This window comes from Leopardus geoffroyi, chromosome D1 (genome assembly GCF_018350155.1).
Source record: "Leopardus geoffroyi isolate Oge1 chromosome D1, O.geoffroyi_Oge1_pat1.0, whole genome shotgun sequence".
NCBI classification, from domain to species: Eukaryota; Metazoa; Chordata; class Mammalia; order Carnivora; family Felidae; genus Leopardus; species Leopardus geoffroyi.
The window spans coordinates 86,906,093-86,932,606 of record NC_059329.1 but is presented as its reverse complement, the minus strand read 5'-3'; the positions used below and the strand labels follow the sequence as shown (position 1 = coordinate 86,932,606).

Below are 26,514 nucleotides of genomic sequence, written 5' to 3'. Positions count from 1 at the left end.
TTTTTGGGCCAAGTCTAAACTGGCCAAATTTATCTTGATTTATGAAGCATCAGAAGGTATCTTATTTTTATAAAACAGAAACAAAACAAAGCAAAACAAAAACTTGGGTAATTTTTATTTCTACTGTTGTATGCACAGCAACCTTTGATGGCACATGACAATATGGCTCCTGAAGTTAAGTGTGAGGCATAGAATACCATCACATGGAAGAAACATTCTATTTAAGACATGCAAGAATATGTCATGTATCTAGCATTATCTAAAGTTGGTTAAATGGGGTTTGTAGTCTTACAAAATAAAAGAATCATTTTCTCAGCTTGTCCCAGCAAAACTGAATCTAAGTAAGCCATTCTATAACAAATTATTATCTTACATAGCAATTACTAGTGTTGAAGGTATGAATTCAACCACCGCTTTGCTGGGAGACTGAACTGGTCCCTGTCAGATTCTGTGCAGGTGAAGGTTCTCATCTGAAATTAAGTGGGATACCAAAACTGGGAGAGGGAGCAGAGTCTAGAATGTAGTGAAAATTCAAAGTTCAAAAAGCCAGAAAAGAGCATGGTGGGTCTTCAAGAAAGGGGAGTAGCACATTGTGAAGTAAGGGTGTAGAGCCAGGGATCTGAGACTGTAGAGAAATAACACAGTGATGAAAGAAACTGGGAAAAGGTCCTCATGGGGGTCTGGCAGGCTGTTTGTATCTTCTTTTCAGGAAGAGCTAAGGTGTAGTGCCTGGGGGGTTAGGCAACTTAAATGGCCAGAGTACAAGGCACCCCCTGGGACAATGAACCTCCTGGTGTAATGATAAGCTTTTGATAAACATAGAAACTCAGTGAAGTGAGTGATTCACATTTTCTCAGCCGTATGGATTGTAAACATACAATAAGAAATTTAGCATTAAAGATGTAAAGTTCAGTCTCTATTGAGAAATTCAGAAACCCTATATGTTTAGTAATATCACAGAGTAGATAACGGCTATACAATGTAATGGATGGATGGATGAGAAATCTATCTCTTAAAACATTCCTCCCATTTACCATTCTACCATTACCTTGGGCCAAAGTATCACCACAAGCAGCCTCTGTTAATATACAAATACACCATACTGAGTTATAATAACAAAGGCCTTTCTATAGTGTTCTGCAGTTTTCAAAGCATCATCTTGTGATATTCCATATAATTTTTCTAACATCTATGAGGAGAGATCAGGGAGGAAATAGGAGCCCTGATGGAGAGATATGGGAGGACTAATTTGGGAGCAGAGGGCATGGTCAGAGGTGACAGCTGGAGTGGAAAGATGCACCAGAGAGCTGCAGGCATCACAAGGGCCCTCAGGGCCAACAGGGGCCTGCGAAGCCCAGGAGAGGAGACACTGCCAAGGACAACATGCTCCAGATGACTTCACTGCTTGAGTGTCTTGCACCCCGCAACTCAGAGGGAGGTGTGTTTGCTGACGCTCTCTTTTCTGCTCTGCTAGGACTTTGATCTACTCTCTCTGTGCCCAATCAGCACAGTGGCTATTTTCAGAGCCAAATCCATCATACTGATCTCCAGCAGCAAAAATCCAGGACAATATTTTTATTGCAGGAGAATATGGTGGGGGCTGTTGAATTATACCTGCAACCCTAGTATTTGGTGACTTCATGCAAGAATTTTTCTTTACCAATTTATACCTGAAATTTAAAAGACACTTTGTGTGTAGTATCTTAGTACTTTAGTACCACTGTCATGCTCACTAAGTACTAGTTATTGGCAAGTATTTTGGGTCCTTTTCTTAGAATAAAGGATCAAATGAAAACTGCATTTTTCACATAGTGTGAGCCTGAATAAGGGATTAAACCAATTAAGTGGAGAAGATGTCCATATCAAACAAACAAACAAACAAACCCTCATAACCATGAGTAGCAATTTTCAGTTTGGTGGGGGTTTTTTGGTGCGTTGGCTTCAAATGAATTACAAAGTAAACATTACTTTGGATAGCTGATTAAATGGAGTGAGTTTACATATTGATTTGGTAGCCCTAATAGTCTTCTTAGAGCCAGGCTGAAAAGGATGGGTCACATTCTTTCCATGACATTTTAATGAGCAGTTTAGGGAGTGTGGCTGGTATGGTGATAGTAAGTGGGGACAAGTGGCAAAGATTAACTCACTATTCATTTTGCCTGCCTGCAGAATTTAATACACCACTGGGGCTGTCAACACAATGATAGGAAATATAAATTAGATTAGGCTCTACAATATCTTGTATACAATAACTTCACTTGCTAATTAAGGTTTTTTTTAAGGTTTTCAGCTGTTAACAATATTCCTTTCCCTAATTTTTCTATAAGGATCATATATTGTTAGTAGTATATTTATATTTTTGTTGAAACACAATGCACATGCTGTAAAATTCACCCTTTTAAAATGTACAGTTCAGTGGGGGGTTTCCCCCCTCCCCAAAAGTTTGTGCAACCATCACCACTACCCATTAGCAGTAATTCCCCAAGTGTAGTTATATTTAATTAACTTACAAATAAAAAGAGAGGTTGTTCAGGAATACATTATCCATTAGAATCAGGTACTTAAGACATACCTTTCAAATGGTGTGAGGATGGGGTGCCTGGGTGGCTCAGTCGGTTAAGCATCTGACCTTGGCTCAGGTCATGCTCTCATGGTTTGTGGGTTGGAGCCCTGCGTGGGCTCTGTGCTGATAGCCTGGATCCTTCTTCAGATTCTGTGTCTCCCTCTCTCTCTGCCCCTCCCCTGCTCCAGCTCTGTCTCTCAAAAATGAATAAATGTTAAAAAAAAAAAATTAAGGGGCGCCTGGGTGGCGCAGTCGGTTAAGCGTCCGGCTTCAGCCAGTTCACGATCTCGCGGTCAGTGAGTTCGAGCCCCGCGTCAGGCTCTGGGCTGATGGCTCAGAGCCTGGAGCCTGTTTCCGATTCTGTGTCTCCCTCTCTCTCTGCCCCTCCGCCGTTCATGCTCTGTCTCTCTCTGTCCCAAAAATAAATAAAATAAACGTTGAAAAAAAAATTAAAAAAAAAAAAATTAAATCCTGTGAGGGTGCGACTTTCTCTGATAAGTTAGCTTGTGTCAGGCCCTTGGTTTTTCAGATTCTTGACAATTTAATTTTTTTTAACTGCATGCAAATCTCAGCTGTTGCCAATACAGAGAAAGTGTACAGTGAAGAATTAAAAGTGTGAGATAACGAGCAGCTTGAAAAAAGTTTTATATATCATTTTATATCACTCCCTTAAAAATATTTCCCTGGATTTTATTTATCTTATTAGTTACTACTACTAATAAAACTTTAATAATCTACTTACAAATTTGTGGGCAGCAATTTGGAAATTGTAGGTAAATGATCTAAAACATTATCTGGCACAGAGCCACTAAATAAACTATGACTACTGTTACCATTAACTTTAAAAAATAAAACCGCTAATTATTTTACTAGCAAAAATTGGTTTCTTTGGGAATAGCACAGAAACACATTTCCTCACAAGGAAGCCACGACAAAATCATAGGCAAGACTGCAAAACAAAGGCGAGAACTCTCCTTTTATAGAGGAAAGGGGGAGGGACTATTATAAACAAAAGGTTCATTGGAGTAAACTGGCAGTTCAAAGTATAATGGCTTTTCATTGGCTGAGTTGTGACTGTCTCTCATTGGCTGGGCTGTTGCCAGGGCAAGGAGGAAAAGACTTTTCTTCTTCCTGCTGGGGTAGTGAAGCAGTATTCAAGGCAAGGTCCCTCGCTTCTTGTGGGGTCTGCAATTGAGAGGCTGAGAGCTCCCCCTGTCAGCCTCCCATTCCAAACAAGATTTTCTTTTATTAATTTTCACATTACTACCAATAATAATTTATGTCCTCATATAATATTTAATTCATAGATACCAAAAGATTTTATCACAATGTATAGACTTATTGACACTATATTGTGTACCTGAATCTAATGTAACACTGTATGTCAACTATACTTCAATTAGAAAAAAGAAGACTTTGCAAACCATTGATTATCTGTTTTTCAGAATTGAGTAAAACCCTAATGTGAAAAATACCTTATAATATACTGATAGTGTATTATTATTATCAAGAGCTACAATTTAATTTTCTTGTAGTTGACAATGGATATCAATATCTGCATGCTTTTTACACAGTAGGCAGCAATAGAATACAATACCAGTAATGGGTAATGTAAAAAATAGTAACTGGTGAGGCTCTTGGCTGGCTCACTTGGTAGAGCATGTGACTATTGATCTCAGGATTGTGGAGTTCAAGCCCCTGAATGGGTGTAGAGGAAACTTAAAAGTAAAATATTTAAAAAAATAGTAACTGAGTTATTGCCAAAATGAGTAATAAAGTTTCAGAAGATTGACTTCATACACCTGAATATAATGTGAATAAGGAAATACAGCTTTCATTTCAAATGCATCCTTTTATACATACACTGAGAAAAAGGCACATTTGTTTGAGTTTGCATTCACTATGGTAACCAGTAGTTAAATACTGACCTCTACCATTTCTAGAAGTATTTCATGGATTTGAGGGTGTAGCAGTTTTTAAAGATGGTCACAAATTCTTTGACACTTCTCCCTTCAAGAGTTAGGGCTTATGTTCCCTTTCTCTGAAAGTAGGCAGGCTTATGACTGTCTTGACAAAAAAAGTAGACTTCCAAAACTGGGTCATAAAAGGCCATGCAGATTCCACCTTGTTCACTTGGACACTGGCTCTTGTAAGAAGTCTGACCCCTCAAACTGCCATGCTGGAGAAACCTCATGAAGTCATTCTGGTTAACAGTACCAGCTGAGCCTAGCCTTACAGCCATTCCTATCAGTCACCAGATGTGGGAGTGAAGCCATCTTGGATCCTACAGATGAGCCCATCCACCAGATAAATACCCCTAAGTGACTTCTGTTGACACCACATGGAACAGTCAAACCTTTCTCAAAAACCTGAGCACAAAATTACAAGGTACATTAAGAAGAGCTATTGTTTTAAGCCACTAAATATCAGGATCACTTGTTACACAGCAATAAATAACTGAAACTGAAGATCATCTGTCTGCATCATCTGCTATACTGCTGATCCCTCAGGTTGATTATACTGGCTAAGCTGATATTTCCTTCCTCCCTCATAGATCTAAATGTTCTCCAAAGAGAAATCTTCCCAAGGAGAGACAGCCATTTCAGTTCTTGCCTGCTCTTCCCTTCCTTGTCCCTTGCCCCATCCTCCAACGTTTTGTTTGTTTGCTTTGCTCTTTTGATGAAAGCCTTTGAATTTATGTCAGATCTTAGTTGTTTTGGTCTCTGAATAGCTCAAACAACTGACCTCTAAGGTTTATCATACACAAATACATTTGGAAATTTTATAAAAGATAATTTCTGGAAAGATTTAACAATTCTTTCCACTTAACATTTATCCAATATAGCATGAATGTTCCTAAAGTTTTCCTTTCATTTAGTTGGGTACTTATGTACAAAGTTAAGTGAAAAATTGAAGTTATCACCCTTGATCTACAATTTTAAAAAATACAGAAAACAGAAACAAAGAAAACCGAGACACTTTCATTTTTCTAAATTAGTATATCTCTTACTCTAAAGAGTAAAGAAGAAAAATCCATGAAATCCAGTCCACAACAATAGATTCTAAGCTAGTCAATGACTTTTTAAGCTTGGGGTGAATTTTGATTTATATCTTGGCTGAAAGTTTAAGAATCATCCATCTCTAGCTACATATACAGTATGAATGATATAAAAATGAGCTGGTCTTGGAGAAAGAAGTCTCTTGGATTAGTGGCTAAAGCCTCAGGATATCTTAAGAGCATATATGATGAATCCACATTTCCTCCCATCCTTCCTTGAGAACACAGCTATGCTTTGAGTAAATTTGTGTATATCTTATCAGAGGCATATCTTGGTATCTTTTCTTCTCTTCTATTAACAGTATAGTTGTGAGTTTCCGGAGGATGGTTGATGAATGAAAGCAAATTTTATGTAAGTACAGGAGCTACCCAACTAAATGCATGTGTGGGAGGGAGGTCAAGGTTATTGGAAGAAAAGAGAGAGGGGAGGAGACAGAGATAGCAAGAGAACGAATAAAGTAATTTTCTCTTGACCCAAGACAAAGATTAGTTCAACATCACACTTGCTGCTAATCTGCTAATGTAGGTTTATTTTTATTCTCTTGGTTGGATTTCTTGAAGAAGGACAATATATGTGGCTTTCAAATTTTCAAAAATTTTCTGATCAGGATTTTGAGTCATTTCATAGACTCTTCAGTGACCTTCCAGGAACCCCACTGGAACTCCCAGGATATGGCATTAAAGTTGGAAGAGACCTTTAATATCATCTTTGCTACTCAAAGTGTGGATCAAGGGCCAGTAGCATTAGCATCATCTGGGGGGACTTGTCAGAGATGCCCCACTTTAGATCTACTAAGTGAGAACTACCTTTTTAAAGAAAGTAATTAATAAATTTTCATTTATTTTTTAAATTCCAGTATAATTAACATACAGTGTTATATTAGTTTCAGGCGTACAATATAGTGATTCAACAGTTCCATACACCCATTAGAATAAGTGCACTCCTAATCCCCTCTACCTATTTCATCCATTCCCCTACCCATCTCCCCTCTGGTAACCACCAGTTTGCAGAACTACCTTTCTAACAGAACACTTAAGTGACTTGTGTGTACACTAAAGCATGAGGGACATGGATCTAGTCCATCTCCTAACCCATGCAGGAACCAAATGGAGTGAGTGTTGGCAAATCCTAAGATGGTGAAATTATCATTATAATGACAGGTAAAGAGACTTAAAATTTCCATTTTTAAGTGGGAAAACAACAAAATTTTAAGCCAAAATCAACCAAACAAAACCAACAAAATGGTGGGAAATCAAAGAAGATAAATGTAATGTATGGCTTTAATGGGAAGAATTAAGAGTAGCATCAAGGTAACACCAAAACCAACCAAACAAACAAAAACAACAACAGCAACAAAACCAACTGGGCAGTGGGGGCCATGATTTGGGACAGATTGGAACCACCGGTCCAAGGGAGCAGGCTGACCTAGGGATTACTCTAGACATTTAGTAAACAAGGGACACTTCTCTGATGATTTTCAAACAACCCTGGCCTTGTGGATTTGCTTGTGGAAATTCCTAACCTGTAATAGACCAGGAAGTCTACAAGAGAAGTCTCCAGTAGGACTGAAGTATTTGTTTATTTGTTTGTTTTAGCACAATTTTGTTTGAAGCAAGTAAGCCATGCTTTTAGGACTATTGTAGCAGGTGTTTTTCTTAATCTTTTTTTTTTTTTTTTTTTTTTTTAAGGAGAACTGCTGAGTTCAGAGGAAATGAGCACTCTTTTATTTAAATTTCCTGAGATTAGAGGAAGAACATATTGCCAAACAATGCCTCTTCACTTCAAAACCTCTCCCCATAAATTATTTGAGGATATCTTATTAAAAGTCTGTAAAATTTCCTATTAAGAACGGTTGATTGCAGTCCAGACCATCATAGCTTTGGTGCTTTCCCTGAAATACCACAGCTGTCGGGAAGAAATATATTTTGAGACAAAAGGTTTTGTTTCCCCTGCAATAAATTATTTTAGTGATATCTCAAGATAGATAAAACTTTCACTTATGGTTGAGTGAAGGAAGATTCTACTGATAACTTGTTAAAAATCTATAAAAAGAATATGAGAATGTAGATGTAGATAGCAAATTAAAATCAGACTTCCTTTAAGTTTAGCAAAGCAATTTTTTGTAAAGCTGGTGAAGATTATTATTATGGATAATGAAATGATTTACTGGAAAATGTGGAAATGACATTCAACATGGCCACATCTCTGTACAACCTCAAGTTGGTATTTTCAACTTTAACCTTGAAGCCATTAAGAAAAAAAAAAAACTTACCTCTAGTAATATTTTATGTAAATTGCTAACCCCAACCCCTACTGATAGTGATGTGGATCCTGAATAAGGTAAGAAATGTCTTGTTTGAAACTCCTAACTATAGAGAACAAACTGATGGTTACCAGAGGGGAGGTGCGGGGGGGGGGGGGGATGGGTGATGGTGATTAAAGAGGGCACCTTTTGTGATGAGCACTGGGTGTCATATATAAGTGATAAGCACTGAATTCTACATCTGAAACTAATATTACACTGTATGTTAGCTAACTGGAATTTAAATAAAAACTTGAAAAAAGAAATGTCATGTTTGTAGTGCTGATGTAATAATCTATTGATTTCATGGTAGATGAATTCTTTAAAACATAGCTGCTCCCCTTAACAGGGTAACCCTCTCACTCTCCTTTATCCCTAAACAAGGAGGATCTTTATTACTGTAGTCATAAGAAAATGTATTTTAGAATTGCAAATATTTTTTACCCACTGGAAGTAATGATGTATGCCAAGCAAACTGCTAAAGACTTCTAATTTTATTTATTCCCTAAGAATCCCTTCAGGGAACATTGGGCTCATAAAACATTTTTTAAGTCAGAAGAACTTTTTTTTTTTTTTTTGCTTTTGTTTTCAATTTTGGTATAAAGCCAGTGAGAAAAATTTGTTATGTCTTCACCGTTTCCAGAGTGATGTTAATTAAGAAAGACCCAGTCCATTTTTTATCGAGTCTCTGAAAGTGAACTCTACTGATATCTGGCAAATGCAGATCTTTGATATTTAAGTGATGAATATTAACAGTGGATGGAGTTGAGGAGTTTGAGACTTCAGATAGCTCAGTAGTTTTATAACTCACCAACTTTGATAATAATGGTAAGGTGGCACAAAATTCTACTAAGCATTGATAACACAATGATATTTTTAAATGCATGATAAAATAATCTTAACTGTCCATTCACTTTTAGTTTGGGAATGATGAATAAATTATGTCAACATCGTGTTCATATTTTGGCGGGGAAATTTAAAAACTGAGGGGACCTATGCAACTTTTTAAAATAAAAAATATGTATCAGAAAAATACATACTAGTAGGGCAACTGAAGTAAAAAACGATGCAACTGCGTCTAGACTGCACACTGCGAGCACTTTTAGGTTTGAACAACTTGATTTTGCCTCGAATGAAGGATCTGCACACAGTAAGTGCATGCTGCCTCCTGCAGCCTGCAGTTGTTAAAAGAACATTAATCATTTAAACAAGGTCAGAAGCAACAAAGGCCAATGAGGGTTCAAAGTTTACAGGTCCAGGCATTTATCAGGTAGAAATGGGCTACATTTCAATATTTCATAAAATATCCTTTTATGAAAAAGCTATCAGTCATTGTATGGCCTGGCAAAACTCTGCTTATTCCAGTGAACAAAATGAATGACAACAATGAATCAAGAACCCCTTTATGGGTTTATATTTTTGTAGGACCACCATGGCTGGAACATACGTTTTCAATTTCTATAAGGATGTGATTATTATGTGGGAATGTCTTCCTCCCTCTGGCTAAAGCAAAAGATATATCAAAATTGTCTCTGCTTCTGATAGGCAGATTAGGATCAATTGGCTAAGGAAATCACAGAGCTAGTATCACTAAATACCATGCAAATCATGGTTTTCCACTGACTTTTGTGATAACCTAAATTATTTTTATGGGAGAGGTATAAAACAGAATGCTTTTGTTTATATTTAGCTTGTTTGATTGCATCAACTTTGTGATCCACCATTTGATGGTGTCTTAAAAATTAGTCTACATGTATTGCACTCTGATCTAATTTTTAGATTGGATATTTCCCCAATTTGTTGGTGATTTCAGATATGCTTTTTCCTGTTTGCTTTGAATCTTAACTTTCAGGTATCTCAGACCTTTCAATACCCTACTTCCCAATGTGTGGGACCTTGCATCTAATCAGACAAGAGCCCTTTAGTATCTGAGTTTATTTTTTTAACAGCTTTATTGAGCTATAATTCACATACCTTACAATTTGTCCATTTGTAGTAGACAATTCAAGGGTTTTTAGGATATTCACAGAGTTGTGTAACCTTCACCATAATCTATATCAGAACATTTTACCCCTCTGAAAGGAAACTGTCCCCATTAGTGGTCAATCCCTATTCCCCGCCACCAAACACCCCCCCCATCCTTAGGCAACCGCTACTCCACTTTCTGTCTCTATAAATTTGCCTATCATGGATGTTTCATATAAATGGAATCGTACACTATGTTGTCTTTTGTGACTAGCTTCCTTCTTTTAGCATAATGTTTTCAAGGTTCATCTATGTTGTAGCATGCATTGGTATTTCATTCCTTTCTATAGGTGAATAATATGCCATTGTATGGATATACTACATTTTGTCTTTCCATTCACCAGTTTTTATTCAGATGGAAATTTGGACTGTTCCCCATTTGGGCTATGATGAATTAATGCTGCTATTAACATTCATGCACAAGTTTTTTGTCTGGACATACGTTTTAATTTTTGTAGGTATATACCTAGGAGTAGAATTTCTGGGTCACATTGTAACTCTATATTTAACATTTTGACGAACTGCCAAACCGTTTTCCAAAATGGCCCACCACTTTACATTGCCCCAAGCAATGTTTGAGGGTTTCAATGTCTCCATATACTTTCTACAACTGGTTATTACAGCGTTTTTGATCATAGCCTGTCTGCATTTATTTGTACCGTTGTTACAGTGCCAGAACAAGACACTGAAAAAGTATTCGGCTAGAAAAGTATGTACTTAGTAGAAAAAGTATTTAATTATTTAATTAGTCTGGAAAAAGTATTTAACAGAGATATAATCCTAAAATTTATGTAGCACTTTTCACTTTTCAAGAATTTTGGCATCTTTCAGTATACTATAAAGAATTAAAACCCCACTTTTGGAGTTACACAACCACACACATTGGAATCCCATTGGAACCTAGAAGTTTTCTGTTGTGGTTATAGTTAAGAGACTACAGGACGGAGTAGATGATGCAATAATTATAAAACATTATAGAGGGATTTATATAAAATTTCACCCAGGCTGAGTCAATACTGTGCCAACATGAGTCAAAAATATAAATTAAATCACTTTTATAGTTATCTGTATAAGATGCTTAGATTCTAAGAAAGCATAATTTCATTGGTTGCACAATATTCCTTCATACAAATAGACCATAATTCATTTAAACATTTCCCAATTTTTGAGCATGCAGGTGGTTTCCAACCCTCACTATGATAAATAATGTTGCAATAGACAATATAACAGTTTCTTCCCTGCCAAATAAAGAGCTGATAGACTGAATTTCCTATTGCTGCCTTTGGCTTCATGGAGATCTAGTCTGAGATTATCTTGAGACTGTGCAAAGTTGATGCAAAGCAGACGGTGCCTCACTTAGCAAGGGGCTCATCCAAAGACCCCTGCAAGCCCACTAAACAGGGACATTCCAAGAACTCAATTTATCTGTCTTAAAAGGTTAAGCTCACATGTTGACCCTGCCAAGATTCAAACCTGTGCCCCCAAGCCGGTTACATATTTTCAGGCTGCTGTTGGCCCTTACTAGCCATTCCTTCAGCTATACCAGTGTGATTTCTTCCACAACTGGAAGGCAAGGACTCTGTGATCTGACAGACATTTCTCTTCCCATTTGAGACTATGCAATATAGATCTCTCTCTTACTTACACAGAAATAGATTTCACTATAGTGGAAATAATTTGAAAAAACACATATGATATAGCAGAAAAAGTATGTTACACTTCAACACATAAATCGAATGCAAGAAGTCACATACTGAGGAAAGCTTGAGTCAAATTCTCATCCTGTCTCTTACCAGCTGTGTGACCTTGGATGAGTTATTAAACTTCTCCGAGCATGTTTCTTATCAACAAAATCAGAGTTTGAACAGATAATCATGATAGACCTTTCCAGCTTCAAAATTCTAAGCTCTCCAAAACAAAAATATTATTGGACTAACAAGTGCATAGAATTTTCAAGAGTGGAATTTATGTATGTGAGTCAGTTCAAATTTGCATGTTTGTTATGGATGTTACATAATATTATTTGTTTGGCTCTTTAAAGTTTATAAAATAGTTACATACATTTTGTGACTTGATTATTCAACAGTTCTTCCCTCCCCCCCCCCCCCACAATTGTTATTATCCCCATTTTACATATAAGAAATGTGAAGCTTGAAGATATTAAGGACTTGCCCAAAAGTCATACATCAACTCAGGAGCAGAGCCCAGGGCCCAATTCTTCCATATCTAAACTCCATGCTCTTTCCCTTCATTGACTATTGTTCAACAATGTTCAGGAACATTGGGAACCTATTATAGATGGACCTTAAGAATCTTATGTGTATGGGAGAGAGGAGAAACTCTGGACATACATAGAATGTTCCATTGGTGATACCTTCTCTTAATCCAATCACTCAACCTGGTTACCATCTCTCATACTCTGTCCCATCATGGCCAAGTTCTTAAAAGCCTACTTTCTTATTTCCCATTCACTCCTTGAGCCCTGCAGTCTGACTTCTGTTCTCACCACTTCTCTGGTGGAGGCAATGTGTGGCAGACCCCAGCTGGAGTGGCTTCCTGCTCACAGTGGTTCCTGCTTCTCTAACTCAGTCCCACCAGCCATTTCTGTGCTATGTTATCATATACCATGGCAGTGGCTGATTATTTAAGAGGAGAAACCTGACCCTAGCTAGGCCAGTCTCACAGAAGTTTGAAACTTGAATAGAAATCTAGATATGGGGTAGGGGGAGTGCGCCTGGGTGGCTCAGTTGGTTAAGTGTTGGACTCTTGATTTCAGCTCATTAGTCATGATCTCATGGTTCGTGGGTTCTGACAGCACAGAACCTGCTTGGGATTCTCTCTCTGCCCCTTCCCCTGCTCGTATGAACTCTTTCTCAAAATAAATGAATAAACATTTAAAAATATATAACAAATCTAGAGATAGGGAATGACTGGAGCTGAAGTGTTGAGTGGCTTCCCCCTGAAGAGTCCAGCCAGTGATCCAGGGCAAGTTCCTTCAGCTGCCTTGATTCCTGCTTGGGTGTTCACCTCTTCCTTGGACTTTTCACACCATCACTTTTCTTGCTTAAACTACTTTCTCAGGCTTGCTACCCAGAGACTCATAACTAAAACATTCATCAGCAAACCTTTTTACCTTTTTTTTTTTTTTTGAGAGAGAGAGAGAGAGACAGCAAGAGTGTGAGAGAGGGAGCATGCCCAGGCGAGAGAGAGGATCAGAGGGAGGGAGAGAGAGAATCCCAAGCAGGCTCCACTCCCTTTACAGAGCCCGACTAGGGTCTTGATCCCATACCTGAGAAATCATGACCTGAGCTAAAATCAAGAGTCGGATACTTAACCAACAGAGTCACCCAGGTACCCCTAAATTATATTTTCTAGCATAAAAAAATTTAATTTTCTCTTGGTTGCCAGCTATATTATACCCTCCTTTAATGTTGTAAAAGGATTTGTTCAGCTATCAGAATAATTTGTTTTCTAAATAAATCACAAGGACATAAACCTTAAAGCTTTAACCAGAAATTATTAAATGACTATTAATTGTATCTGTTCCTCTTTCACTTAGATGTATCTTATTTAGCCCATTATATTAAAAAAGATTTGGGAGGGGCGCCTGGGTGGCGCAGTCGGTTAAGCGTCCGACTTCAGCCAGGTCCCGATCTCGCGGTCCGTGAGTTCGAGCCCCGCGTCGGGCTCTGGGCTGATGGCTCGGAGCCTGGAGCCTGTTTCCGATTCTGTGTCTCCCTCTCTCTCTGCCCCTCCCCCGTTCATGCTCTGTCTCTCTCTGTCCCAAAAATAAATAAACGTTGAAAAAAAAAAAATTAAAAAAAAATAAAAATAAAAAAATAAAAAAGATTTGGGAATATCACACTTTTTAAATTGATGCTTTGTGGATGCTTTTTTTTTTTTGGCTAAAGTTATTTTATATTGCCACATGCTTTAAGTGTATCTTTTATCAAATCCTGGGAGCTTCTGATTATACTCATTCAATTTACGGAAAATATCTAATATACAACTCAATTGGCATATACAGTCCTCATTCTTGAGATAGATGCATTTGGTCTTTCTGTGTGGAAAGGAATCAGCTGTTTTATGGTCTATTTGGCTTCTGCTTATGTGAGTGTGTGCTTTATTTAATGACATCATAACTGACCCAGCTGTTCGGTTAATGGTCACATTTCTCTGCCTTTACAGCTTCTTGTGTCTTGCTGGCATTTCTGAAGGGCAATTATTGTCTGAAAATTGAATATCAGAATGAATTCATTTAATCTACAAACTATTTTAAAGGCTATTTTCTTCATAAATTTTTGCTATATGGTTTATCTGATTCAGTTAAGATTGGTTAAAGAATTAGATGCAACAATAGAATGGTATTAATCATATGTTGGCATGATTAAATTATGTTGGTTATATGACAGGCAGCCTCTAAAAATCAGAATAGTTACAATGACCAGGTGCCGAACAAATGCTTTGCTGAATAAATGAATAATGAATGGGAAAATCCTAAACAGATGTCTCAAAAGTTGCTTGAAATTTTTTCAGTAGATTGTCTACTTCTGAAATTTTTCCTGTTTCTAATTCTCCCCCAAAGAAAATTAATACCAGCATCTTACATGTATTGTTTCTACCAGGTGTCAGGCACTGTTCTAAATGTTTTGCATGTATTAATTAATTTAATTACCACAATGTCATGGGGTTGCTATAAAGATTTAAAGTGTATAAAGTTCTTACACAAGTATAGAAATCTGTATCTGATATTAAGTTAAAAGATTTAGTTGACATCTTTCTAAATTAAACTTAACTGGAAAATGACTCTACACTCCAATCTTTCAAGAGTAGAAGTTAGATATTTCTACAGTTACTACAGAGGCCTCTACTTTTAAATAACCAATTCGAAGCCTAGTGGAGAGGCCCAGAACCTGTGTTGATAAAGCAAACTCTGCTTGATTTTTTGGCCCTTTGAAATATTTCCTTTTTTCCTAATCCAAATAGAATTCAACTAGGCACATTTAAACTGTTCAATGAAATCTACCTTGTCTAAAATGGCTGTTTTACATCTCTAACCCTCTGATTCTGCTCACATTAGCCATGGATGCCATCACCCTCAACCTGCACTGGAAGAAATTTTCACATGTACAAATTGTGGAAACTCTGGAAATTGGCTGTTGAGTCTTGGCAGTTTGCATTTGTTGGTATTCGTCATTAAGCCTTTGGTTATCTTACATCCTGTATCGATAGAAATCTCTACCCACAAAATATTTATCAAGACCATGCTAATGGGTTATCACTAACTTCTGTGACATCTCCCAAGGGTATATTACAGAGTAAAGAATTTTAGTTTTCTTCTGAGCCTTTTTGGTTCTATTGTTATTGCCAGAGGACAGTCCTGCATCCATTCAAGGTTATAGGGTGTGAAATAATATTCTTGAGCACACAGATTCAGCAGCATTCTGTTACCTATGAATTAGGTAACATACCTATAAATTAAGATGAGCACGTAGGTTGGTTTACCCCAGACACTCTGAGTTTATGCTTGTTTTCCTAACTCCTATCCAGCATTTGCACCAGGTGTTTCATTTTTTGATGGGATAGTTTTATTAATGGTGGAATGAAAAGATGGGATGGTTTTGACAGACCTCCACTATGGACATCCAGATTCTGTCATGATCTCCACTGTATGTGAAATGGATGTGTAATGGATGGGATTCTCACTTTAACACGTGGTTTCATCTGGAGACTAATCCTCCTCTCTTTATTGGACCCTTTCAAGGTGCAAAGCAATTGCCACCTTCCTTCCTTTCTTTTTTTCCCCCCATCTTCTTTTCAAGGAAAGTGTGCAGAGTGCTTATCGATAAAAACCAAAGTGGTCCTCAGATGGGATCAGTAATGACAGCTAGTTCCTTCTATCTCCAGTGACTGTGGGGGAGACAGTCAATGGTACTGCTCCTGCTGGCCTCTTGGTACACCTGCCAGACCATCAGTGGGCTGAGTCAGAGAGAAATGGGGAGATTATGGGTTAGGTATACATGAAACATGTGCAGGAAATACAGGCTGAGCAGTCATACCAAAAAGTGAATACAGAATAGACTGAACACTTTCAGTACAGAGGTTTTATTATTTATTGCATGATGAAAATAGCATTTATTTCATTGTTTGGTAATGCTTTTTTAAAATGTTGCAAAAAAAAAAAAAAAAAAAAAAACCTTTTGGCAGCTTAGGCTGGATTTTTGAAGAATAGACTCTGAGATGTAGGTTTGCCTCCAGGGCGTTATTGGGAACAGCACCTGTGAGGGAGCAAGGGAAGCAGGATTGGGCAGTAGGAAAATTGAATTGTGATGCAGGTGCAGCAGAAGCCTCAACTGATCCCATGGGAGTTCTGGAATTGGGTGATCTCTTGGGGGTGTCCTGAAATGAGGCAAGTGGGCCAAGTATTTATACTTCACCACCACCTCCCATCCCCCTGCCATTTACCAATTTTATGGGGTGGGAACTTCCCCTGCCCACCCCCAGGGAGATAACACGACTTTGAATTAAAGCAGCATATTTCAGCAAGAGCAACTCTTGGATATGGAATTAACTGTGAGCTGTCAACAGCCAGCATTCCCAGCAGCTGGGGGAACCTTGTCACAGTCTTGCAGGGGGAATCTGGGCAGCACACCACAGTATTCACTACAGCAGCAATGAAGAGGGGTTGAGAAGAGGAAGGAAGGAAGGAAGGAAGGAAGGAAACAAGGCAGGAAGTTAGGTAGTAGGTTTGTTTTATAAAAATTAAATACTGAATTTCTATGTTCCAAGAAAGTCGATGAACTTGCACATAATATTTGCACACATCTGTCATCTATTACAGGATCCATAGTGATATCATTGACTGATGAAAATCAGAAGACATAAATATTCTGAAGAAGTATTAGATTAGCAGTTTTTTTTAAGAAGATAACACATGCAAAAAAAAATAACACATGAAGGGAGGAGGGAAGATGGCGGCGTAGGAGGACGCTGGGCTCACCGCGCGTCCTGCTGATCACTTAGATTCCACCTACACCTGCCTAAATAACCCAGAAAACCGCCAGAGGATTAGCAGAACGGAGTCGCCGGAGCCAAGCACAGACGAGAGGCCCACGGAAGAGGGTAGGAAGGGCGGCGAGGTTGTGCGCGCTCCATGGACTGGCGGGAGGGAGCCGGGGCGGAGGGGCGGCTCGCCGGCCAAGCAGAGTCCCCGAGTCTGGTGGGCAAAAGCGGAGGGGCCTGACGGACTGTGTTCCGACAGCAAGCGCGACTTAGCGTCTGGGAGGTCATAAGTTAACAGCTCTGCTCAGAAAGCAGGAAGGCTGGAGGACAAAGGGAGGGAGAGCTGCTGAGCCCCCGGACGACAGAGCTCAGTTTGGTGGGGAACAAAGGCGCTCGCCAGCGCCATCTCCCCCGCCCATCCCCCAGCCAAAATCCCAAAGAAAACCAGTTCCTGCCAGGGAACTTCCTCGCTCCGCGCAAACACCCAACTCTGTGCTTCTGCGGAGGAGCCAAACCTCCGGCAGCGGATCTGACTCCCTCCCGCTGCCACAGGGCCCCTCCTGAAGTGGATCACCTAAGGAGAAGCGAGCTAAGCCTGCCCCTCCTGCCCCTGTGCACCTTGCCTACCCACACCAGCGAATACGCCAGATCCTCAGCATCACAAGCCTGACAGTGTGCAAGTAGCCCAGACGGGCCACGCCACCCCACAGTGAATCCTGCCCCTAGGAGAGGGGAAGAGAAGGCACACACCAGTCTGACTGTGGCCCCAGCGGTGGGCCGGGGGCAGACATCAGGTCGGACTGCGGCCCCGCCCACCAACTCCAATTATACACCACAGCACAGGGGAAGTGCCCTGCAGGTCCTCACCACGCCAGGGACTATCCAAAATGACCAAGCGGAAGAATTCCCCTCAGAAGAATCTCCAGGAAATAACAACAGCTAATGAGCTGATCAAAAAGGATTTAAATAATATAACAGAAAGTGAATTTAGAATAATAGTCATAAAATTAATCGCCGGGCTTGAAAACAGTATAGAGAACAGCAGAGAATCTCTTGCTACAGAGATCAAGGGACTAAGGAACAGTCACGAGGAGTTGAAAAACGCTTTAAATGAAATGCAAAACAAAATGGAAACCACCACGGCTCGGATTGAAGAGGCAGAGGAGAGAATAGGTGAACTAGAAGATAAAGTTATGGAAAAAGAGGAAGCTGAGAAAAAGAGAGATAAAAAAATCCAGGAGTATGAGGGGAAAATTAGAGAACTAAGTGATACACTAAAAAGAAATAATATACGCATAATTGGTATCCCAGAGGAGGAAGAGAGAGGGAAAGGTGCTGAAGGGGTACTTGAAGAAATAATAGCTGAGAACTTCCCTGAACTGGGGAAGGAAAAAGGCATTGAAATCCAAGAGGCACAGAGAACTCCCTTCAGACGTAACTTGAATCGATCTTCTGCACGACATATCATAGTGAAACTGGCAAAATACAAGGATAAAGAGAAAATTCTGAAAGCAGCAAGGGGTAAACGTGCCCTCACATATAAAGGGAGACCTATAAGACTCGTGACTGATCTCTCTTTTGAAACTTGGCAGGCCAGAAAGAATTGGCACGAGATTTTCAGTGTGCTAGACAGAAAAAATATGCACCCGAGAATCCTTTATCCAGCAAGTCTGTCATTTAGAATAGAAGGAGAGATAAAGGTCTTCCCAAACAAACAAAAACTGAAGGAATTTGTCACCACTAAACCAGCCCTACAGGAGATCCTAAGGGGGACCCTGTGAGACAAAGTACCAGAGACAACACTACAAGCATAAAACATACAGACATCACAATGACTCTAAACCCATATCTTTCTATAATAACACTGAATGTAAATGGATTAAATGCACCAACCAAAAGACATAGGGTATCAGAATGGATAAAAAAACCAAGACCCATCTATTTGCTGTCTACAAGAGACTCATTTTAGACCTGAGGACACCTTTAGATTGAGAGTGAGGGGATGGAGAACTATTTATCATGCTACTGGAAGCCAAAAGAAAGCTGGAGTAGCCATACTTATATCAGACAAACTAGACTTTAAATTAAAGGCTGTAACAAGAGATGAAGAAGGACATTATATAATAGTTACAGGGTCTATCCATCAGGAAGAACTAACAATTATAAATGTCTATGCGCCGAATACCGGAGCCCCCAAATATATAAAACAACTACTCATAAACATAAGCAACCTTATTGATAAGAATGTGGTAATTGCAGGGAACTTTAACACCCCACTTACAGAAATGGATAGATCATCTGGACACACGATCAATAAAGAAACAAGGGCCCTGAATGAGACATTGGATCAGATGGACTTGACAGATATATTTAGAACTCTGCATCCCAAAGCAACAGAATATACTTTCTTCTCGAGTGCACATGGAACATTCTCCAAGATAGATCATATACTGGGTCACAAAACAGCCCTTCATAAGTTTACCAGAATTGAAATTATACCATGCATACTTTCAGACCACAATGCTATGAAGCTTGAAATCAACCACAGAAAAAAGTCTGGAAAACCTCCAAAAGCATGGAGGTTAAAGAACACCCTACTAACGAATGACTGGGTCAACCAGGCAATTAGAGAAGAAATTAAAAAATATATGGAAACAAACGAAAATGAAAATACAACAATCCAAACGCTTTGGGACACAGCGAAGGCAGTCCTGAGGGGAAAATACATTGCAATCCAGGCCTATCTCAAGAAACAAGAAAAATCCCAAATACAAAATCTAACAGCACACCTAAAGGAAATAGAAGCAGAACAGCAAAGGCAGCCTAAACCCAGCAGAAGAAGAGAAATAATAAAGATCAGAGCAGAAATAAACAATATAGAGTCTAAAAAAACTGTAGAGCAGATCAACGAAACCAAGAGTTGGTTTTTTGAAAAAATAAACAAAATTGACAAACCTCTAGCCAGGCTTCTCAAAAAGAAAAGGGAGATGACCCAAATAGATAAAATCATGAATGAAAATGGAATTATTACAACCAATCCCTCAGAGATACAAACAATTATCAGGGAATACTATGAAAAATTTTATGCCAACAAATTGGACAACCTGGAAGAAATGGACAAATTCCTGAACACCCACACTCTTCCAAAACTCAATCAGGAGGAAATAGAAAGCTTGAACAGACCCATAACCAGAGAAGAAATTGAATCGGTTATCAAAAATCTCCCAACAAATAAGAGTCCAGGACCAGATGGCTTCCCAGGGGAGTTCTACCAGACGTTTAAAGCAGAGATAATACCTATCCTTCTCAAGCTATTCCAAGAAATAGAAAGGGAAGGAAAACTTCCAGACTCATTCTATGAAGCCAGTATTACTTTGATTCCTAAACCAGACAGAGACCCAGTAAAAAAAGAGAACTACCGGCCAATATCCCTGATGAATATGGATGCAAAAATTCTCAATAAGATACTAGCAAATCGAATTCAATGGCATATAAAAAGAATTATTCACCATGATCAAGTGGGATTCATTCCTGGGATGCAGGGCTGGTTCAACATTCGCAAATCAATCAATGTGATACATCACATTAACAAAAAAAAAGAGAAGAACCATATGATCCTGTCAATCGATGCAGAAAAGGCCTTTGACAAAATCCAGCACCCTTTCTTAATAAAAACCCTTGAGAAAGTCGGGATAGAAGGAACATACTTAAAGATCATAAAAGCCATTTATGAAAAGCCCACAGCTAACATCATCCTCAACGGGGAAAAACTGAGAGCTTTTTCCCTGAGATCAGGAACACGACAGGGATGCCCACTCTCACTGCTGTTGTTTAACATAGTGCTGGAAGTTCTAGCATCAGCAATCAGACAACAAAAGGAAATCAAAGGCATCCAAATTGGCAAAGATGAAGTCAAGCTTTCGCTCTTTGCAGATGACATGATATTATACATGGAAAATCCGATAGACTCCACCAAAAGTCTGCTAGAATTGATACATGAATTCAGCAAAGTTGCAGGATACAAAATCAATGTACAGAAATCAGTTGCATTCTTATACACTAACAATGAAGCAACAGAAAGACAAATAAAGAAACTGATCCCATTCACAATTGCACCAAGAAGCATAAAATACCTAGGAATAAATCTAACCAAAGATGTAAAGGATCTGTATGCTGAAAACTATAGAAAGCTTATGAAGGAAATTGAAGAAGATTTAAAGAAATGGAAAGACATTCTCTGCTCATGGATTGGAAAAATAAATATTGTCAAAATGTCAATACTACCCAAAGCTATCTACACATTCAATGCAATCCCAATCAAAATTGCACCAGCATTCTTCTCGAAACTAGAACAAACAATCCTAAAATTCATATGGAACCACAAAAGGCCCCGAATAGCCAAAGGAATTTTGAAGAAGAAGACCAAAGCAGGAGGCATCACAATCCCAGACTTTAGCCTCTACTACAAAGCTGTCATCATCAAGACAGCATGGTATTGGCACAAAAACAGACACATAGACCAATGGAATAGAATAGAAACCCCAGACCTAGACCCACAAACGTATGGCCAACTCATCTTTGACAAAGCAGGAAAGAACATCCAATGGAAAAAAGACAGCCTCTTTAACAAATGGTGCTGGGACAACTGGACAGCAACATGCAGAAGGTTGAAACTAGACCACTTTCTCACACCATTCACAAAAATAAACTCAAAATGGATAAAGGACCTGAATGTGAGACAGGAAACCATCAAAACCTTAGAGGAGAAAGCAGGAAAAGACCTCTCTGACCTCAGCCGTAGCAATCTCTTACTCGACACATCCCCAAAGGCAAGGGAATTAAAAGCAAAAGTGAATTACTGGGACCTTATGAAGATAAAAAGCTTCTGCACAGCAAAGGAAACAACCAACAAAACTAAAAGGCAACCAACGATGGGGCGCCTGGGTGGCGCAGTCGGTTAAGCGTCCGACTTCAGCCAGGTCACGATCTCGCGGTCCGTGAGTTCGAGCCCCGCGTCAGGCTCTGGGCTGATGGCTCAGAGCCTGGAGCCTGTTTCTGATTCTGTGTCTCCCTCTCTCTCTGCCCCTCCCCCCGTTCATGCTCTGTCTCTCTCTGTCCCAAAAAATAAATAAAAGTTGAAAAAAAATTTTTTAAAAAATAAAAGGCAACCAACGGAATGGGAAAAGATATTTGCAAATGACATATCGGACAAAGGGCTAGTATCCAAAATCTATAAAGAGCTCACCAAACTCCACACCCGAAAAACAAATAACCCAGTGAAGAAATGGGCAGAAAACATGAATAGACACTTCTCTAAAGAAGACATCCGGATGGCCAACAGGCACATGAAAAGATGTTCAGCGTCGCTCCTTATCAGGGAAATACAAATCAAAACCACACTCAGGTATCACCTCACGCCAGTCAGAGTGGCCAAAATGAACAAATCAGGAGACTATAGATGCTGGAGAGGATGTGGAGAAACGGGAACCCTCTTGCACTGTTGGTGGGAATGCAAATTGGTGCAGCCGCTCTGGAAAGCAGTGTGGAGGTTCCTCAGAAAATTAAAAATAGACCTACCCTATGACCCAGCAATAGCACTGCTAGGAATTCATCCAAGGGATACAGGAGTACTGATGCATAGGGGCACTTGTACCCCAATGTTCATAGCAGCACTCTCAACAATAGCCAAATTATGGAAAGAGCCTAAATGTCCATCAACTGATGAATGGATAAAGAAATTGTGGTTTATATACACAATGGAGTACTACGTGGCAATGAGAAAGAATGAAATATGGCCCTTTGTAGCAACGTGGATGGAACTGGAGAGTGTGATGCTAAGTGAAATAAGCCATACAGAGAAAGACAGATACCATATGGTTTCACTCTTATGTGGATCCTGAGAAACTTAACAGGAACCCATGGGGGAGGGGGAGGAAAAAAGAAAAAAGAAAAAAAAAAAAAGAGGTTAGAGTGGAGAGAGCCAAAGCATAAGAGACTGTTAAAAACTGAGAACAAACTGAGGGGTGATGGGGGGTGGGAGGGAGTGGAGGGTGGGTGATGGGTATTGAGGAGGGCACCTTTTGGGATGAGCACTGGGTGTTGTATGGAAACCAATTTGACAATAAATTTCATATAATAAAAAAAAAGATTAAAAAAATAAAAAAATAAAAATAAAATAAAATAAAATAAATGTTTGTATAATTCCCATGGGGGGGGGAATAACACATGCAGCTTCTGAAGTTATATTTAGGTGTCACTCATTCAAGTGTGATTTATCCTTTTTACAAATTAATTTGGCTATTTAAAAAAATTTTTTCACGGTTACTCATTTTTGAGAGAGAGACAGAATGCAAGTGGGGGAAGGACAGAGAGAGAGGGAGACACAGAATCCGAAGCAGGCTCCAGGCTCTGATCTGTCAGCACAGAGCCCAATGTGGGGCTCGAACCCGTGAACCGGAAGATCATTCGACCTGAGCTGACGTCTGGAATACCAACTGCCTGAGCCACCCAGGCGCCCCTACTTTGGCTATTTTAATTTGAGATATCTTTTCCTGGGTTCCCCAGAAAGTAGCACCTAAGATAAATCTTTATATTCAAGTATTTTATTGGTGAATGAGATTTGGGTAGCAGGAATGAGGGTCAGGAAGAGCAAAGCAGGGAAGGAGGCACAGTCAACATAAAGAAGTGCTATCAAAGTTGGCCATTACTCCATGTGACTTACTGTTCGATCCACCAGCTGCCTGAAGAGCCATATTAAACACATTCCAAGACAGTCCTTCAGATGAAGAAAGGGGTAGCATTCAACAGCCGACCCATTGGTTACAAGTTCCTTCCAGGAGCCATTACCTTACTTCTAGGTTGTATATGTATGTGAAATATTCTGCAAGGTGTCTTGCAGTGAAGCTCTGGAACACAAAGAAATCCAAACCGAAGATACAGAGCTGAGGTGAAAGACTTTTAGGATGCACCAGTGGGAAAACCAAGTGGAACCGGGGAGGCTGAGATAATCTGAAGTGGTACACGACAGATACCCAATATATATTTTTTTCTTGTGCATTTACAAGAAATAAAGCCAAAGCTGTTAATGTATTGTCTCCATTAGCAGCAGCCGAAGTTTGCAAATAGTTAAATGATGCCTGATTTATATGCATTATATCAGATATTTCAAATAGAAACTCAATTCAATTGATTTCAATAGTGGTTCCACTTTTACATTCAATTCATAAAATAAAAGAGCAAACTATTTGAAAGTTCATTCGGTCAAAGGTGAAACATCTGCCATTTCTTCCATTATTGTGAATGTTATCATAGATTTAGTTAAAAAGTTGATCACTATAGGTAAAATAATTCATGTTTCTGGTGATAATACAAATATAAGTTTTGGCAGAGCACCGTATTGAAGTAGAAGTAATGCTTACGTTGAATGAAGAAACTTAATTTGGGGTAGAAAAGTATTTGAAATTGGTGGTAGTGTGCGTATCATTCAGAATTGTATCTGTGAGGTTGTTGTTGGCCAACAGGTTGTTCTGAAATCAAATCAAATTGGCTTTCTTCATTTGTAAAAGATGAAAAAGTTGGAGAAATTACTTTATCTGATTTAAAGACTTGCCATGAAGCTACATAAATTGGACAGTGTAGGTTTGGTATAAGAATGGATACATAGATGAATGGAATAGAACATGTGACCCAGAAACAGACCAACATATATAATGTCAGGAGATTTTGACAAAGGCATCACAGTAATCCAATAGTGAAAAAGTTTTCTTTCCCCCAGTAAGTGGAAGTGTTCCAACTGGATATTCATACAGAAAAAAAAAAAAACCCAATAAACCTTGTCCCTTACCTCAAACTTTGTATAAAAATTAATCATAATCACAATGAAAACATCATATGCTGAAATGTCAAAGCTAAACAATTAATCTTCTAGAAGAAAACATAACAAGAAACTATGACTTTGGGAAAGCAAAGATTTCTTAGGACACAAAATACAAACCATAAATGAAAAAACTGATAAATTGAATTTCATCAAAATTTAAAACTTCTGCTCTTCTAAAGTACCATTATAATAAGGAAAAGTAAACCACTGACTAGGAGGCAATATTTACAATACAAAAACCTGATAAGGGACTTGTACCTAAAATATATAATGAGCACTCACAACTCAATAATAAGACAAAAACCCAATTAAAAATAGGCAGGAGATTAAACAGACACTTCACTAAAGCAAATATAAAGGCTAACAAGCATATAAAAAAATGCTTAACACCGTTAGTCATCAGGGAAAAGCAAATTAAAACCACAGTGAGATTGCACTACACACCTATTAAAATGGCTAAAATTAGAAAGAATCACAGCACCAAGTATGAGTGAATGTGGAGTAGCTGGAACTCTCATACACTGCTGGTGGGAGTGTAAAATGGTACAGCTACTTTGGAAGCCAGTCTGGCAGTTGCTTATATACAGTTAAGCATTCACTTTTTACATAATCCAGAAATTCTGCTCCTATGTATTATCCACGAGAAATGAAAGCATATGTCCACACAGAGACTTGTACATGAATGTTCATAGCAGCTTTATGCATAATCTTTTTAAAATATTTATTTATTTATTTATTTATTTATTTATTTATATTTATTTTGAGAGAGAGAGAGAGAGGAAGGAAGGGGCAGAGAGAGAGGGCGAGAGAGAGAGAGAGAGAGAGAGAGAATCCCAAGGAGGCTCCGTGCTGTCAGTACAGAGCTTGACACGGGGCTCCATGCCACAAACTGTAAGATCATAACCTGAGCCAAAATCAAGAGTTGGACCCTTAACAAATGAGCCACCCAGGTCCTCCCATAATCTTATTTTCATTGATTTGTTTGTTTATTTATTTATTTACTAAGTTTATTTTGATAGAGTGTGAGCACAAGTGAGCTGGGGAGGGGCAGAGAGACGGAGAGAGGGAGAAAATCCCAAGCATGCTCCACACTGTCAGTGCAAAGCCTGACCCACAATACTCACCAAGGGGCTCAAGCCCACAAATCATGAGATAATGACCTGAGCCTAAGTCAGGAGTTGGATAACTAACCAACTGAGCCAGCCAGGTGCCCCCAATAGTCTTTTAAAACTGGAAAACAGGTGAATAGATAAATTATGGCATATCCATACAGTAGAATACAACTCTGCAATTAGAACAAACTACTGTAATGAACACCTTCATGAAAGCATCTCAAAACGTTATGGTGGGTGAAAAAAGCCAGATCCATAAGACTGCATACTGTATGATTCCACCTGGTAAAACTCTAGGACAGGCAACAGTTACTTACATGAAGAGAAAGAAAATCACTGGCTCTGTGGGACGAAGGTGCATGGGGCAGTGGCACTACAGGAGGTGCGAAGGAACTTCGTGATGTGATATAAATATTCTATAACTTAATTGTGTTGGTGGCGATAATTCCCCATCCTCAACCTCATTCCCATTTCTACATACTTGTCTCCTACCTTTCTCCTAGGCCCCAGCTACCTCCTCTATGAAGCCCTTTTCCCAAGCCAGATCTCTGTTCCCCTAGCACTTTAATTCTCTT

General features: G+C 39.0%; 1 long non-coding RNA gene across 1 annotated transcript; it reads right to left on the bottom strand.

Annotated features, from left to right (window-relative positions):
• Nucleotides 1-15,752: 15,752 nt before the first annotated feature.
• On the bottom strand, nucleotides 15,753-25,536 carry LOC123601547. Its single transcript, XR_006714156.1, has 2 exons — nucleotides 23,673-25,536; nucleotides 15,753-16,348 (listed from the first exon to the last, which is right to left on the bottom strand). It is a non-coding gene; the product is annotated as an uncharacterized LOC123601547 (long non-coding RNA).
• Nucleotides 25,537-26,514: the final 978 nt, after the last annotated feature.